Source organism: Coregonus clupeaformis, unplaced genomic scaffold, assembly GCF_020615455.1.
Source record: "Coregonus clupeaformis isolate EN_2021a unplaced genomic scaffold, ASM2061545v1 scaf0236, whole genome shotgun sequence".
Classification (NCBI taxonomy): Eukaryota; Metazoa; Chordata; class Actinopteri; order Salmoniformes; family Salmonidae; genus Coregonus; species Coregonus clupeaformis.
In genome coordinates this window covers 147,016-163,541 of record NW_025533691.1, presented here as the reverse complement: position 1 = coordinate 163,541, position 16,526 = coordinate 147,016, and the positions used below count along the sequence as shown (strand labels likewise).

General features: G+C 40.7%; 1 pseudogene; it reads left to right on the top strand.

The window, feature by feature from the left end:
- Positions 1–1,145: 1,145 nt before the first annotated feature.
- On the top strand, positions 1,146–15,719 carry LOC121536127 (annotated as a pseudogene).
- The last annotated feature ends 807 nt before the right edge of the window (positions 15,720–16,526 follow it).

The following is a 16,526-nucleotide window of genomic DNA, read 5'->3' as shown; positions in this document are numbered from 1 at the left end:
CCTTGTGAAGACTTACAGAAAACGTTTGACCTGTGTCATTGCCAACAAAGGGTATATAACAAAGTATAGAGAAACTTTTGTTATTGACCAAATACTTATTTTCCACCATAATTTGCAAATAAATTCATTAAAAATCCTACAATGTGATTTTCTGGATTTTTTTTACTCATTTTGTCTGTCATAGTTGACGTGTACCTATGATGAAAATTACAGGCCTCTCTCATCTTTTTAAGTGGGAGAACTTGCACAATTGGTGGCTGACTAAATACTTTTTTCCCCCACTGTATCTAAAATGACATACAGCCAAATCATATTTTAAGCAATAAAGCACCTCAGGGGTTTGTGATATATGGCCAATATACCATGGCTAAGGGCTGTTCTTATACACGATACAACACGGAATGCCTGGACACAGCCCTTAGCCGTGGTATATTGGCCATATATCACAAACCCTGAGGTACCTTATTGCTATTATAAACTGTTTACCAACATAATTAGAGCAGTACAAATAACTGTTTTGTCATACCAGTGGCTGTCAACCAAATCAGCATTCAGGGCTCCAACCACCCAGTTTATAAATGTATATATATATATATCGGTATACATAATTTTAATAGCAGAACATTGTAAAGTCCATTATCCCTCTGAAGAGTATGAATTAGGATGTTCGAGAAGGTTTTAATCCTAAACAATCTGCCTACACATAGTTTGAAGTACTGTAGCTACTGTAGTACAGTAGGTCAAAGATGTGTGCTGGAAAACCTTGGTAGAGCATGGGTGGAATAGGCATTGTGGTGTTTATCCGGCTCAAGACCAATGTCCATGTTTTTAAACACCAGAAGGTGATTATGCAATATGCAACGGAAAGCATTACAACCTCTCCCTTGACTACTGCCACATTAAGAGTGGGGCAAACTGCTCCATGTTCTGCGCCAACAGAGGGCCTGTGCTGCTGCTCCCCCTGACATCATCCACCTCGGTGGAAACGACTTGGGACACGCAAACAGGACAGCCCTGGTGCATCAGATGTGAGCTGATTTGGATGTAGTCATCTGAATGTTCCCCGGAAATTGGTCAACTCTGACATCGCGCAGCGGAGGAGTTGGATGTTCCAGTGGTAGGAGGACATCAACAAGCGCATAGAGATGGCCCGGCTCTCTGTCAACCAGCTGGTGTTTGCATTTCTCCATGACAGGCGCACGCCCACAATCCGCCACTCTTCCATAAAGCACTGTGTCCCTGGACAGTACCATCGGGATGGCGTGTATCTCACAGATGAGGGCATTGACCTCTTCCTTGAGAGTCTGAGAGCTGGTGTGATGGAAATGTTATACTTGTGCTTTTATAATAACCAATTTCTGTGTTCATGCAAGTGACTGATCGGACAAATCCTCACTTATCAGTTCCAAGGTCTCAGCTTACATTTACATTTTAGTCATTTAGCAGACGCTCTTATCCAGAGCGACTTACATGAGCAATTAGGGTTAAGTGCCTTGCTCAAGGGCACATCGACAGATTTCCACCTAGTCGGCTCAGGGATTGGAACCAGCGACCTTTCGGTTACTGGCACGACGCTCTTAACCACTAAGCTACCTGCCGCCCTAGCTTAGAGAGAAGAAGCCTTGTGAGGTATTGGTCTGTCACATGTTATGAACCAGTATTGGTCGGTCACATGAATGAAACAAAACGGTAATGATGAATTAATTATGCTAAATCATGCAAATATAACTTGTCTGTGTATAGCCGTATATAAGAAAACTGCTGGGACTACCCCAGCAGAGCTCCTGGTCGACATGTGTACATATGGTGCATTGAGTTGGTTGGAACCTCTCCAGCGCGCTGACAATAAACAATGATTAATTTAAGATTGACTTCAAGTGTCCCTGTGTAAGAATTTCCATGACAATTTGGCATCACGAACAGGATGATTCATTCTGCATGCGGAGCTTTCCAGTGGGGGTCTGCCAGGAAAACTGGTGGTGCATTTTATGAAGCGTGAGGGAAATTCCTGTCTGACCAAAAGACAACAAGACCCACCCAGAACAGACCCTTACTGTGAGCTTCCCAGGAGTAGACACATCAGCCGCAAACAATTGAGGGACGGCAACTGATTTCAGTAAGTCAATTTCAATGAATCTGTAACAAAATAAAAAATATATATGATCCAAAATAAAATCAAGGCGAGTAACGCATAACAAGGTACCCACAGTCTTATAGAGAGAAGGCTATTCACTAGTTTTATGAGAAGACTAGAGCGAGGGCGTAATGGTACCATGGAAAGACCCGCTGACAGCTGTCTGTAGGTATTTAGAAGAAATATCTATGTGGTCTGCAGCCACTACAAAAGAACACTAGGTATTTTTGACTATGGGTTGATGTTATAAACAGTTGAAGTCGGAAGTTTACATACACTTAGGTTGGAGTCATTAAAACTCAATTTTCAACCACTCCACAAATTTCTTGTTAACAAACTATAGTTTTGGCAAGTCGGTTAGGACATCTACTTTGTGCAAGACACAAGTCATTTTTCAACAATTGTTTACATACAGATTATTTCACTTATAATTCACTGTATCACAATTCCAGTGGGTCAGAAGTTTACATACACTACGTTGACTGTGCCTTTAAACAGCTTGGACAATTCCAGGAAATTATGTCATGGCTTTAGATTCTTCTGATAGGCTAATTGACATACAGTGGGGAAAAAAAGTATTTAGTCAGCCACCAATTGTGCAAGTTCTCCCACTTAAAAAGATGAGAGAGGCCTGTAATTTTCATCAAAGGTACATGTCAACTATGACAGACAAATTGAGAATTTTTTTTCCAGAAAATCACATTGTAGTATTTTTTATGAATTTATTTGCAAATTATGGTGGAAAATAAGTATTTGGTCATATACAAACAAGCAAGATTTCTGGCTCTCACAGACCTGTAACTTCTTCTTTAAGAGGCTCCTCTGTCCTCCACTCGTTACCTGTATTAATGGCACCTGTTTGAACTTGTTATCAGTATAAAAGACACCTGTCCACAACCTCAAACAGTCACACTCCAAACTCCACTATGGCCAAGACCAAAGAGCTGTCAAAGGACACCAGAAACAAAATTGTAGACCTGCACCAGGCTGGGAAGACTGAATCTGTAATAGGTAAGCAGCTTGGTTTGAAGAAATCAACCGTGGGAGCAATTATTAGGAAATGGAAGACATATAAGACCACTGATAATCTCCCTCGATCTGGGGCTCCACGCAAGATCTCACCCCATGGGATCAAAATGATCACAAGAACGGTGAGCAAAAATCCCAGAACCACACGGGGGGACCTAGTGAATGACCTGCAGAGAGCTGGGACCAAAGTAACAAAGCCTACCATCAGTAACACACTACGCTGCCAAGGACTCAAATCCTGCAGTGCCAGACGTGTCCCCCTGCTTAAGCCAGTACATGTCCAGGCCCGTCTGAAGTTTGCTAGAGTGCATTTGGATGATCCAGAAGAGGATTGGGAGAATGTCATATGGTTAGATGAAACCAAAATATAACTTTTTGGTAAAAACTCAACTCGTCGTGTTTGGAGGACAAATAATGCTGAGTTGCATCCAAAGAACACCATACCTACTGTGAAGCATGGGGGTGGAAACATCATGCTTTGGGGCTGTTTTTCTGCAAAGGGACCAGGATGACTGATCCGTGTAAAGGAAAAAATTAATGGGGCCATGTATCGTGAGATTTTGAGTGAAAACCTCCTTCCATCAGCAAGGGCATTGAAGATGAAACGTGGCTGGGTCTTTCAGCATGACAATGATCCCAAACACACCGCCCGGGCAACGAAGGAGTGGCTTCGTAAGAAGCATTTCAGTGGCCTAGCCAGTCTCCAGATCTCAACCCCATAGAAAATCTTTGGAGGGAGTTGAAAGTCCGTGTTGCCCAGCGACAGCCCCAAAACATCACTGCTCTAGAGGAGATCTGCATGGAGGAATGGGTCAAAATACCAGCAACAGTGTGTGAAAACCTTGTGAAGACTTACAGAAAACGTTTGACCTGTGTCATTGCCAACAAAGGGTATATAACAAAGTATTGAGAAACTTTTGTTATTGACCAAATACTTATTTTCCACCATAATTTGCAAATAAATTCATAAAAAATCCTACAATGTGATTTTCTGGATTTTTTTTCTCATTTTGTCTGTCATAGTTGACGTGTACCTATGATGAAAATTACAGGCCTCTCTCATCTTTTTAAGTGAGAGAACTTGCACAATTGGTGGCTGACTAAATACTTTTTTTCCCCACTGTAATTTGAGTCAATTGAAGGTGTACCTGTGGATGTATTTCAAGGCCTACCTTCAAACTCAGTGCCTCTTTGCTTGACATCATGGTAAAATCCAATGAAATCAGCCAAGACCTCAGAAAATATATTGTAGACCTCCACATGTCTGGTTCATCCTTGGGAGCAATTTGCAAACGCCTGAAGGTACCACGTTCATCTGTACAAACAATGGTACGCAAGTATAAACACCATGGGACCACACAGCCGTCATACCGCTCAGGAAGGAGACGCATTCTGTCTCCTAGAGATGAATGTACTGTGGTGCGAAAAGAGCAAATCAATCCCAGAACAACAGCAAAGGACCTTGTGAAGATGCTGGAGGAAACAGGTACAAAAGTATCTATATCCACAGTAAAACGAGTCCTATATCGACATAACCTGAAAGGCCGCTCAGCAAAGAAGAAGCCACTGGTCCAAAACCGCCATAAAAAAGCCAGACTACAGATTGCAACTGCACATGGGGACAAAGATTGTACTTATTGGAGAAATGTCCTCTGGTCTGTTGAAACAAAAATATAACTGTTTGGCCATAATGACCATCGTTATGTTTTTAGGAAAAAGGGGGACTGCTTGCACGCCGAAGACCACCATCCAAACCGTGAAGCACGGGGGTGGCAGCATCATGCTGTGGGGGTGCTTTGCTGCAGGAGGGACTGGTGCACTTCACAAAATAGATGGCATCATGAGGAAGGAAAATTATGTGGATATATTGAAGCAACATCTCAAGACATCAGTCAGGAAGTTAAAGCTTAGTTGCAAATGGGTCTTCCAAATGGACAATGACCCCAAGCATCCTTCCAAAGTTGCGGCAAAATGGCTTAAGGACAACAAAGTCAAGGTATTGGAATGGCCATCACAAAGCCCTGACCTCAATCCTATAGAACATTTGTGGGCAGAACTGAAAAAGCGTGTGCGAGCAAGGAGGCCTACAAACCTGACTCAGTTACACCAGCTCTGTCAGGAGGAATGGGCCAAAATTCACCCAACTTATTGTGGGAAGCTTGTGGAAGGCTACCCGAAACGTTTGACCCAAGTTAAACAATTTAAAGGCAATGCTACCAAATACTAATTGAGTGTATGTAAACTTCTGACCGACTGGGAATGTGATGAAAGAATTAAAAGTTTAAATAAATCATTCTCTCTACAATTATTCTGATATTTCACATTCTTAAAATAAAGTGGTGATCCAATGTCAGGAATTGTGAAAAACTGAGTTTAAATGTATTTGGCTAAGGTGTATGTAAACTTCCGACTTCAACTGTATGTATAGGAAGTAGCGGCATGAGAACCGTTGAAGATGCACATGGGTAATAAGGGAGATTACCGAGTGTGTTTGAGAATAGTACTAAGTGAATGGCGATGTGAAAGTTGTGTGATTGTGAGACATGACATACAGTGAGTATTTGATCCCCTGCTGATTTTGTACGTTTGCCCACTGACAAAGACATGATCTGTCTATAATTTTAATGGTAGGTTTATTTGAACAGTGAGAGACAGAATAAAAACAAAAAAAATTCAAAAATGTTATAAATTGATTTGCATTTTAATGAGGGAAATAAGAATTTGACCCCTCTGCAAAACATGACTTAGTACTTGGTGGCAAAACCCTTGTTGGCAATCACAGAGGTCAGACGTTTCTTGTAGTTGGCCACCAGGTTTGTACACATCTCAGGAGGGATTTTGTCCCACTCCTCTTTGCAGATCTTCTCCAAGTCATTAAGGTTTCGAGGCTGACGTTTGGCAACTCGAACCTTCAGCTCCCTCCACAGATTTTCTATGGGATTAAGGTCTGGAGACTGGCTAGGCCACTCCAGGACCTTAATGTGCTTCTTATTGAGCCACTCCTTTGTTGCCTTGGCCGTGTGTTTTGGGTCATTGTCATGCTGGAATACCCATCCACAACCCATTTTCAATGCCCTTGCTGAGGGAAGGAGGTTCTCACCCAGGATTTGACTGTACATGGCCCCGTCCATCGTCCCTTTGATGCGGTGAAGTTGTCTTGTCCCCTTAGCAGAAAAACACCCCCAAAGCATAATGTTTCCACCTCCATGTTTGACGGTGGGGATGGCGTTCTTGGGGTCATAGGCAGCATTCCTCCTCCTCCACACATGGCGAGTTGAGTTGATGCCAAAGAGCTCGATTTTGGTCTCATCTGACCACAACACTTTCACCCAGTTCTCCTCTGAATCATTCAGATGTTAATTGGCAAACTTCAGACGGCCCTGTATATGTGCTTTCTTGAGCAGAGGGACCTTGCGGGCGCTGCAGGATTTCAGTCCTTCACGGCGTAGTGTGTTACTGTTGTCACCTTCTCACCAAGCTGCTTGGCGATGGTCTTGTAGCCCATTCCAGCCTTGTGTAGGTCTACAATCTTGTCCCTGACATCCTTGGAGAGCTCTTTGGTCTTGGCCATGGTGGAGAGTTTGGAATCTGATTGATTGATTGCTTTTGTGGACAGGTGTCTTTTATACAGGTAAAGAGCTGAGATTAGGAGCACTCACTTTAAGAGTGTGCTCCTAATCTCAGCTCGTTACCTGTATAAAAGACAGCTGGGAGCCAGAAATATTTCTAATTGAGAGGGGGTCAAATACTTATTTCCCTCATTAAAATGCAAATCAATTTATAACTTTTTTACATGCGTTTTTATGGATTTTTTTGTTGTTATTCTGTCTCTCACTGTTCAAATAAATCTACCATTAAAATTATAGACTGATCATTTCTTTGTCAGTGGGCAAACGTACAAAATCAGCAGGGGATCAATACTTTTTTCCCTCACTGTATGAAGCTGATTGAAATTTGATAATAAGATTTATTTAAATGTGGATATTAGGCTGATTGGATAATAAGATTGAATGAAATTTGGATATTAAGCTAATTTAAATTTGGATAACAAGATTGAAATATGGATAATAAGCTGATTGACAAAAGGGTAATAAGATAATGAAATGTAGCTATAAATTATTGAGTGAATGAGAGCTGTCAGGGAACTAGCTCACGTGTGAAAGAGGTGAATGAATACCCAACCAGTTCCGTGTGAGCTGAGTTTTTCGATCTGTAACGTTATCTAGGGTACTGTCCACCAACGCCCATTGGATCTACAGGTAGAGGATACCATATCTCAGAAATCTCATACGTAACATGTCTCAGAGGATAACATGTCTCAAGTAGTAATGAGGATAACATGTTTAGATTACATGTCTCAGTAGTAACGAGGATAACATGTCTCTGAGGTTAACATTACTTTAGATTACATGAGGATAACATGACTCATCAGTGGAGTTAGATGGTATAACGTTATTATGTAGAGAAAATTTTAGATGTATGTGGAGATATGAAAGGAGAAAGTACTATTCCCGAATATGCTGTTAAATAGAACAACTTGTGTAAATATCTAAACCCCTGTATGAAGAGAACACTTGTTTAAAAGAGGAATTTGTGATGTAACAGAAATGTAGAATGGGTTACTAGAGATAAAGTAACATAATATTGAGTACAATGGGTTATTATGATGATCTGATGAAGTACCAATAGAAAAATAATAATAATATACAACTTGCACACCCACACGTAGACGTACGTAAGTGGTGAAAAAAATATTCTGAGAAATGTTCAAAGGTGGTCCCTTTATGGATCATTTGATAAATATGAGGATAAAGCATTGTACGGGACTTGACTTACCCCTAACCAATAAAACTATAAACGTATAGAAGATTTCCTCCACCCTGGTAATGCATTTTGAAATAAAGCCCATACCCTGTTAAATAGAACTAATGAATGTTGAACATGATTTTCTGTTAACTAAATTTAAAAGGCTACAATTTATTGTACTCCCGATGGAGTTTTCGTTAATATCCCAAATGATGACGTTCTAAACCAATTCACGAGTAGACAAAATGGAGACTGCATCTGTTTCCCTGCTGTCTCAGCTGCCAGACTTATTATGGAAGGAGCACGACATCTACTGGGGACTGAGACAGTGCCAACCCAGTTAAAACATATTGATCCCTCCAAAGCATTACATATGAATCTTAAAATAATAAACATTTAATAAATATTGAAGCAGAAAGTGAATATCCAACAGAGATTGGTAATAAAAATATAGAGTAACTCTTTGAAGGTATACTCAAATGAAAACAATGCCTTCCAATATGGAGAAAGTTATCATGTTTGTTTTGTTTTGTTCTAAACCTTACAATAGGGGGAAAAGCAGAATGTTGTTTAAGAGTGATCCGTGTGTTTAAGCAGTAGTGGTTGAGGTATTCCTATTGGGAAGGGAGTCCTAGTTGAAGGAAACAGGTTATGGAGACTAGTGAAAGTAACAAAGTGAATGGTAATTGGCTTTCAGAAAGCAATCCAATAATGCAATATTTTAGTAATTTGAAGAAGTAAGACAGAGGGATTGAGCATTGCAACTTAAATTAGAGGCTGCTCACTCTTCAAGGCCTGGTCCACTGCTCTCGTGTTTAAATCATCTGTTGTTTGTAATTTAAGATACACACTGAACTCAAACAGGCTGTAAGAGACACAGTGTGGAAATTTGGGACAGTTTGTACATAATTCTATGTCAATGCAACATGTCAAAAAGATTAAGATTACAAGAGAGTTGTTTACTTTAGAAGGTGCCCAATTCAGCTTTAAGGGACACCGTATCATCTGATATAAATGTATCTGAAGTATAATTCAGTATACGCATTGGGTTTATTAAGACTTCCTGCAGTAAACTCGATTATGTTTATTTTCTTTCTTCCAGGACTGAGGGAATGTCTGCTACCAAGTTTTTTTTACATGTTTATCGATGATTCTTTATCTCTCCCTTTGAAAGGCTTCCTAAGGCAAGTGCCTTGGGAGAGAAGTTAAAAAGTACCCGGATCCAGCTGTTAAGGGACCTCCAAACTAAGCAAGGCCTGGCCATTTTATTTGTGTTTACCCTACGATTTTTACTATATACACGCCAGCACCCACACACAACCCACCTGTAAATGAATATTTTTTAGCGGTTAATACTCTGTTTGATTTAGAAGTGTGGGGTCTTTTTATTTTTGTTTTAATGGGTTTTTCACGGGTTAGAAAGGATGCTGAACACAAATGAAAGTTTATATTGTCAGTTTCAACTGTGTGTTGTTATTTTCTTTGACATTGTTTTAGAAGTCTGGATTTCATGAATCAGAAATTCCTTAAACTAAGCTGTTGTTCTGGTCTGTCCTCTCTCGAGGTTATGACAAAGGTGACCACAGATGGTATCTAGATGCATGGAAGATAATTTGACCAAGAACAGTGTGAACCTCACCCCCTCTAACCGACTGAAATAATGGCGAAAATGGCATTCAGTATGGTCCTTCACCACTTCTACCGTGAGACCTGAGTCCATGCCAGCAACCTGTACACAGCATCCAGTCTAAGCTATCAACTGCCTTTTCACTCATGCGTTTTTCTCTCAGGAATGCGACAGGAGTCCATGTGGAGGGAACATGGAGAGAGATCCCATCCAAGCTTCTCTCATGCTGCTGGTGTACTGGTAGGGAAATGGACAAATAGTACGGGTAGCCATTTGATTAGCTGTTCAGGAGGCTTTGGGGTAGAAGCTGTTAAGAAGCCTTTTGGACCTAGACTTGGCACTCCGGTACCGCTTGCCGTGCGGTAGCAGAGAGAACAGTCTATGACTAGGGTGGCTGGACTCTTGGACACTTTTTAGGACCTTCCTCTGACACCGCCTGGTATAGAGGTCCTGGATGGCAGGAAGCTTGGCCCAAGTGATGTACTGGGCCGTACGCACTACTAGGGCCTTGCGGTCGGAGGCCGAGCAGTTGCCATACCAGGCAATGATGCAACCAGTCAGGATGATCTCGATGGTGTAGCTGTAGAATTTTTTGAGGATCTGAGGACCCATGCCAAATCTTTTCAGTCTCCTGAGGGGGAATAGCCTTTGTCGTGCCCTCTTCACAGCTGTCTTGGTGTGTTTGGACCATGATAGTTTGTTGGTGATGTGGACACCAAGAAACTTGAAGCTCTCAACCTGCTCCACTACAGAGCCATCAATGAGAATGGGGGCGTGCTCAGTCCTTCTTTTCCTGTAGTCCACAATCATCTCCTTTGTCTTGATCACGTTGAGGGAGAGGTTGTTATCCTGGCACCACACTGCAAGGTCTCTGACCTCCTCCCTATAGGCTGTCTCATCATTGTCGGTGATCAGGCCTACCACTGTTGTGTTGTCGGCAAACTTAATAATGGTGTTGGAGTCGTGCCTGGCCATGCAGTCATGGGTGAACAGGGAGTAGAGGAGGGGACTGAGCATGCACCCCTGAGGGGCCCCCGTGTTGAGGATCAGCATGGTAGATGTGTTGTTACCTACTCTTACCACCTGGGGGTGGCCCGTCAGGAAGTCCAGGATCCAGTTGCAGAGGGAGGTGTTTAGTCCCAGGGTCCTTAGCTTAGTGATGAGCTTTGAGGGCATTATGGTGTTGAACACTGAGCTGTAGTCAATGAATAGCATTCTCACATAGGTGTTCCTTTTGTCCAGGTGGGAAAGGGCAGTGTGGAATGTATTAGAGATTGCATAATCTGTGGATCTGTTGGGGCGGTATGCAAATTGGAGTGGGTCTAGGGTTTCTGGGATAATAGTGTTGTGAGCCACGACCAGCCTTTCAAAGCACTTCATGGGTACAGACGTGAATGCTATGGGTCTGTAGTCATTTAGGCAGGTTACCTTAGCATTCTTGGGCATAGGGACTATGGTGATATGCTTGAAACAGATAGATGTTACAGACTCAGTCAGGGACAGGTTGAAAATATTATTGAAGACACTTGCCAGTTGAACGTGAGTAGCGTGACAGTTTCCGAAAGTTTGGTAGTTTTAAACTTAACGTAACTAACATTAACTGGCTATGTTTTGTGTAACGAAGTGTGATATATTGTGGTGCATGAACTGGCCATACACGTTGGCTAACGTTACTTAACTAGCTAACGTTAACTGGCTATCATAGCAGCCAAGGACGTTTGCTAGCTTATTTGTGCATATTTGTTTGTGCTCCAATTACACACACGTGTCTAGATCAATAGTTTACACATGATGACTTCAGCCTTATATGAAAAACCTTACTTGGCAAAATATAGCTAGCTAGCTTTCCTTGCTTGTTGGTTAGCTACCTAGCCAACGTTAGCTCTCATCTGACAGGTATAATGTTATGTTAGCTTCCTAGCTTATCAAAACATAACCACATTCATTGGCTAGCTACTTTTATTTGCCTGTTTGTTAGCTAGCTATATTTCAGCTGACTGGTGTTAGCTAGCTACAGAGGCTATCTGCTGGACTTTGTACAAGCAAGCTAACATTAGCTAGGTAATGTTTTTTTTCAGCTTTAAAATTGCAGATAGATTGTGGCTTCCATCAATGTAATTGTCTGCATCATTTCCAAACTACCATACATTTTTTTGTAAATATATACAGTACCAGTCAAAAGTTTGGACACACCTACTCATTCCACGGTTTTTCTTAATTTTTTAGTATTTTCTATATTGTAGAATAATCATGAAGACGTCAAATCTATGAAATAACACAAATGGAATCATGTAGTAACCAAGAAAGTGTTAAACAAATCAAAATATATTTTATATTTGAGATTCTTCAAAGTGGCCACCCTTTGCCTTGATGACAGCTTTGCACACTCTTAGCATTCTCTCAACCAGCCTAGCACACAAATAGACAGGTATTTTCCTTTCCACGCTAGCAAGATCTTATCTATTTTTGGTAACTTTCTATAAAAATGTATTGTAATGAGATTATTTATTTCGGGATATGAATACTGAGTATATCCACTTCACCGTCAGACCATTTTATTGGTAAACTACACGGTAATCCAAAAGTTGTATTTTTTTGTGATCCAATACGTAATATAGTACACTTATCATAATTTGGTTGTAATCCAGAGAGGTTAGAAAAAGTATCTAGATCATCTATGAGGCTGTGGAGGGATCGAAATTGTGGATTTAAAAGAAAACATGAATCATCAGCGTACAAGGACACCTTTGTTTTTAAGCTTTGGATATCTAGGCCCTTGATATTATTGTTGGATCTGATTTTAATAGCTAACATTTCGATGGCCATAATAAATAGATATGCCGATAGTGGACAACCTTGTTTTACTCCTCTTGACAGTTTAAAACTTTCTGAGAAGTAGACATTATTTACTATTTTACACCTAGGGTAACTTTAACCCATTGTTTAAGAGATTCTCCAAAATTGAAATATTCCAGGCATTTATATATAAATTCCAGTCATACTTTATTAATAATTAAATCAGACCTTCTTGTTGAGTATCTGATAATCTAAAAAATGTATAGGACTCGTTCAAACATGCTAATAACGGTCCTCTGAGTACATCAAAAAAGGTTTGGTATACCTCAACTGGTATGCCATCCAGCCCTGGAGTTTTCCGGGACTTAAAGGCTTTAATTGCATCAAGAAGTTCCTCCTCTGTAATTTGGCCTTCACATGAGTCTTTCTATACAGCTGTTAATTTTACATTATTAATAGGAAAAAAATCCTTTGCTTAAAGTACTTTGCTTCCTCTTTCAAAATATATTTTGTGAATCATGGGTGACTCTGTCATTTGTAACAAGTTTCAGTAAATTATTTTTGGTAGCATTTCTATGTTGAAGATTTTTTTTTTAATGGTGCATTTTTCCCCATATTCCATCCAGTTAGCTTTATTTTTATAATATATTACACTTGATCTTTCTTGAATAAGTTCCTACATTAATTTTTTTTTTTCCTCTAATGTATATTGTGCCTCTATGGTACTGTTTTTATTGCTATCTATCTGTACTGTTAGTCCCACTATTTCCTTTCCTTTCTTAATATGGATTATTTTGACTTGAATTGCTTTTGTTTTAAAGATGAGCATTGAATTGCATGGCCTCTAAAGGCACATTTAAAATTGTCCTATACAATAAGGAGATCTGCTGTACCTATGTTATGTAGGAAAAAGTCAGTAATAAATTATTCTGTCCTGGTTAAAAACAAGTTGGCATCCAATAGGCTATGATTCCATTTATATGTCCAATGAGAGCGATAAATTATACATTTTATCAAAACTGTTGCCCCTACAAACTTATTCAGTCCAAAAGTTGGCAAGTCTAATGGTCACTTTATGAACGTTGTAGTCTTATTATTATCCGATGCCTAGATATTGAGCTAGTTCTGGGTAAGAAATTGTATTTTTTTCCTAAGGCTAAAGACCCTGTTAAAAATCCGTTATGTGGTTCTCGGTAACGGACGGATGGCTCATGAGGAGAGGCGGGAAGTGTGTTGTAGTTCTCGGAGCGCCAAGTCTAGGTCCAAGAGGCTTCTAAACAGCTTCTACCCCCAAGCCATAAGACTCCTGAACATCTAATCAAATGGTTACCCAGACTATTTGCATTGCCCCCCCTCTTTTACGCTGCTGCTACTCTCTGTTTATTATCTATGCATAGTCACTTTAATAACTCTACCGGCATGTACATATTACCTCAATTACCTCGACTAACTGGTGCCCCCGCACATTGACTCGGTACCAGAACCCCCTGTACAGTGAGGGGGAAAAGTATTTGATCCCCTGCTGATTTTGTACGTTTGCCCACTGACAAAGACATGATCAGTCTATAATTTTAATGGTAGGTTTATTTGAACAGTGAGAGACAGAATAACAACAAAAAAATCCAGAAAAACGCATGTAAAAAATGTTATAAATTAACTTCAATCAAGTTGATTTGCGAATTTTCATAGAGATTGGTGTCATATTGGCTTAGATATGATGGTAGGGAAATTTAACATTGAGCGTCAATCAATGCCTACATGTAATGAGCTGGGGTTGGAGTGAAAACCTAAAGGAGGGTAGCTCTCCAGGAACCGGGTTGGAGTGAAAACCTACAGGAGGGTAGCTCTCCAGGAACCGGGTTGGAGTGAAAACCTACAGGAGGGTAGCTCTCCAGGAACCGGGTTGGAGAGCCGTGCTATAGACACTGAGGGTGGCCAGTTACACACACTTTAAAGAAGCAACTTCATATTTTTCAATGTGTTGGGCTCACATTTGAAATAAGGCTATAAAAGTATTACGTAAATTCCAATTAGATGCAGCACTTACCTCAAGAAATACCTCAGGGAACCTATACCTTAATGTTCAGTCTTAACAGAACAATGCCATTGTCCCAAGACGCAGGGTATGTTGGGTTTCAGGAATTGCCCTAAGGTATTAGGGTAGCGGTGGCCCCCTCAATATAATACAATTATTTGCATACCCCTTTGATTACCTATATTTCTGTCCAATCCCAGGAAGGATCATTTCTACAAAAGCACCTCCATACATCCCAAAATATTTGATTTGATTTGAAGAGCCAAAAAGCTGTGAAGAAGCCAGGAAGGGACATATTATTTTGTAAAAATCTATGAACAAAGCTAGGAACACAAAGGCTTTCTCTCAGCTTTTTCCTTATGGCTATCATACTCGACAAAAGCAGTCAATTACAACTAAGTGACTGTGGATCAAACTTCAGTCATGTCCAGAATACATTAACATCTCAGTGGATTGCAGCACCAAATATATTGGCCTTGCTGTCCTCATCTGCCCTGCCATTTACACTGGCTACAATGAGTCCCTGCTTATCCTCAACAACATCATGAATTACCCATGACCCTGGATGACAGTGTGAGATTCAACTTCCCCATCAACATAACCAATGCTTGTGGCAGCCTCTTCAGGACAACCAGTGCACCAGGCACAGGGATATTCTCAGACTTTTCCAACGTCCAGACGGCCAACATCAGTGGTGTGGTCCGATCACACAACTCCACTACACGGTCAGTCACTCACAACGCTGAGCTGAATTATTATTACTCTTGCGCCTATCCCCTATAGTACCTGATTAACAACAGAACCCAGATGGCGGTATCGTCAACCACAGCAATGGAAGTTTCATCAGCATTTAAAACATTTAGTTATTTAGGGATGCCAACTACACTTCACCCATGGTCACCCAGATAACCACCATTCGTGAGAATGGAGAGAGTCATCATTCCCGCTTCTCTTTCCAGGCCTTCTGCTTCATCAAGCAGCAGAATGAGATGAAGTCCACCTACTTCCTCTGCTGCATCACCCGTCTCTGTGAGAAGAGCATCTGCAGTATGTTCATGCAATGTAACAACAGGAGAAGGAGTACCCAAGACATGGGGACAGAGCATAAAACTATCACCTCCCCTTTCCTTACCATCAGAGCAGAGATCATTGTGCCATCAAAAGACCAGTCATCTAGCAGCAACAACTCTGGCTCCTCTACAGGTCTTGGGGTGGCAGTAGGCATCCTTGCCTTTGCCTGTATCATTGCCGATGCCATAGCAGCCATCTTCTATAGAAGACTCAACCATTGAAAGGGAACTGGCCAGGTGATATTTTTCATAATGTTGGAATACATTTCTTGAATTAAATTAGGGAGAAAAAAATGAATACAATAATTATACATGAAAAAAATTGCTAGCCAGTTATGAATAAACTATGTATAAACCCTAGGAGGGTGGTGGGAGGAGCTATAGGAGGACGGGCTCATTGTAATGGCTGGAATGGAATAAATAGAATGGTATCAAACACATCGAACATATCGAAACCACATGTTTGACCCTGTTCCATTTATACCATTCCAGCCATTACAATGAGCCCGTCCTCCTATAGCTCCTCCCACCAGCCTCCTCAGGTATAAACTACTGAATACATTAACTAGTTAGCTATTGTTGGCTAATTTGGCTAGTTAGTAATCCCCTCACTGTCTGTAAATACTCATCCTTGTTGCTTCCTCTCATTTTACAATTTGCATTGGCTAAAACAAACTTTAACTGTGCTAATATGCTTTTTCTTCATGGGGAAGTTTGTAAATGTGACTGTGCACCACTATTATCACGAACACTGCCTCAATATGTTGCAGTTGGTTGGCACATCCTCACTATGGGTTGAGCTCAACCCTAACATTCTCACTGATGTTTCCGCCCTGGGTGAATGTTTCAAACTAGACAAAATTAATCCAACCTGGGATGAAAATGCCAGTGTGAAAATACCTAGTGTTGATGTTTTGTTTATTTTATGTTTTTGTATTTTTTGCTTAGAACATATACATATACTGTATGTATGTAGGGCAGCCTAGCCCCAGAAGTGACTCTTCTTATCAACTGTATGCAAGAATTTGC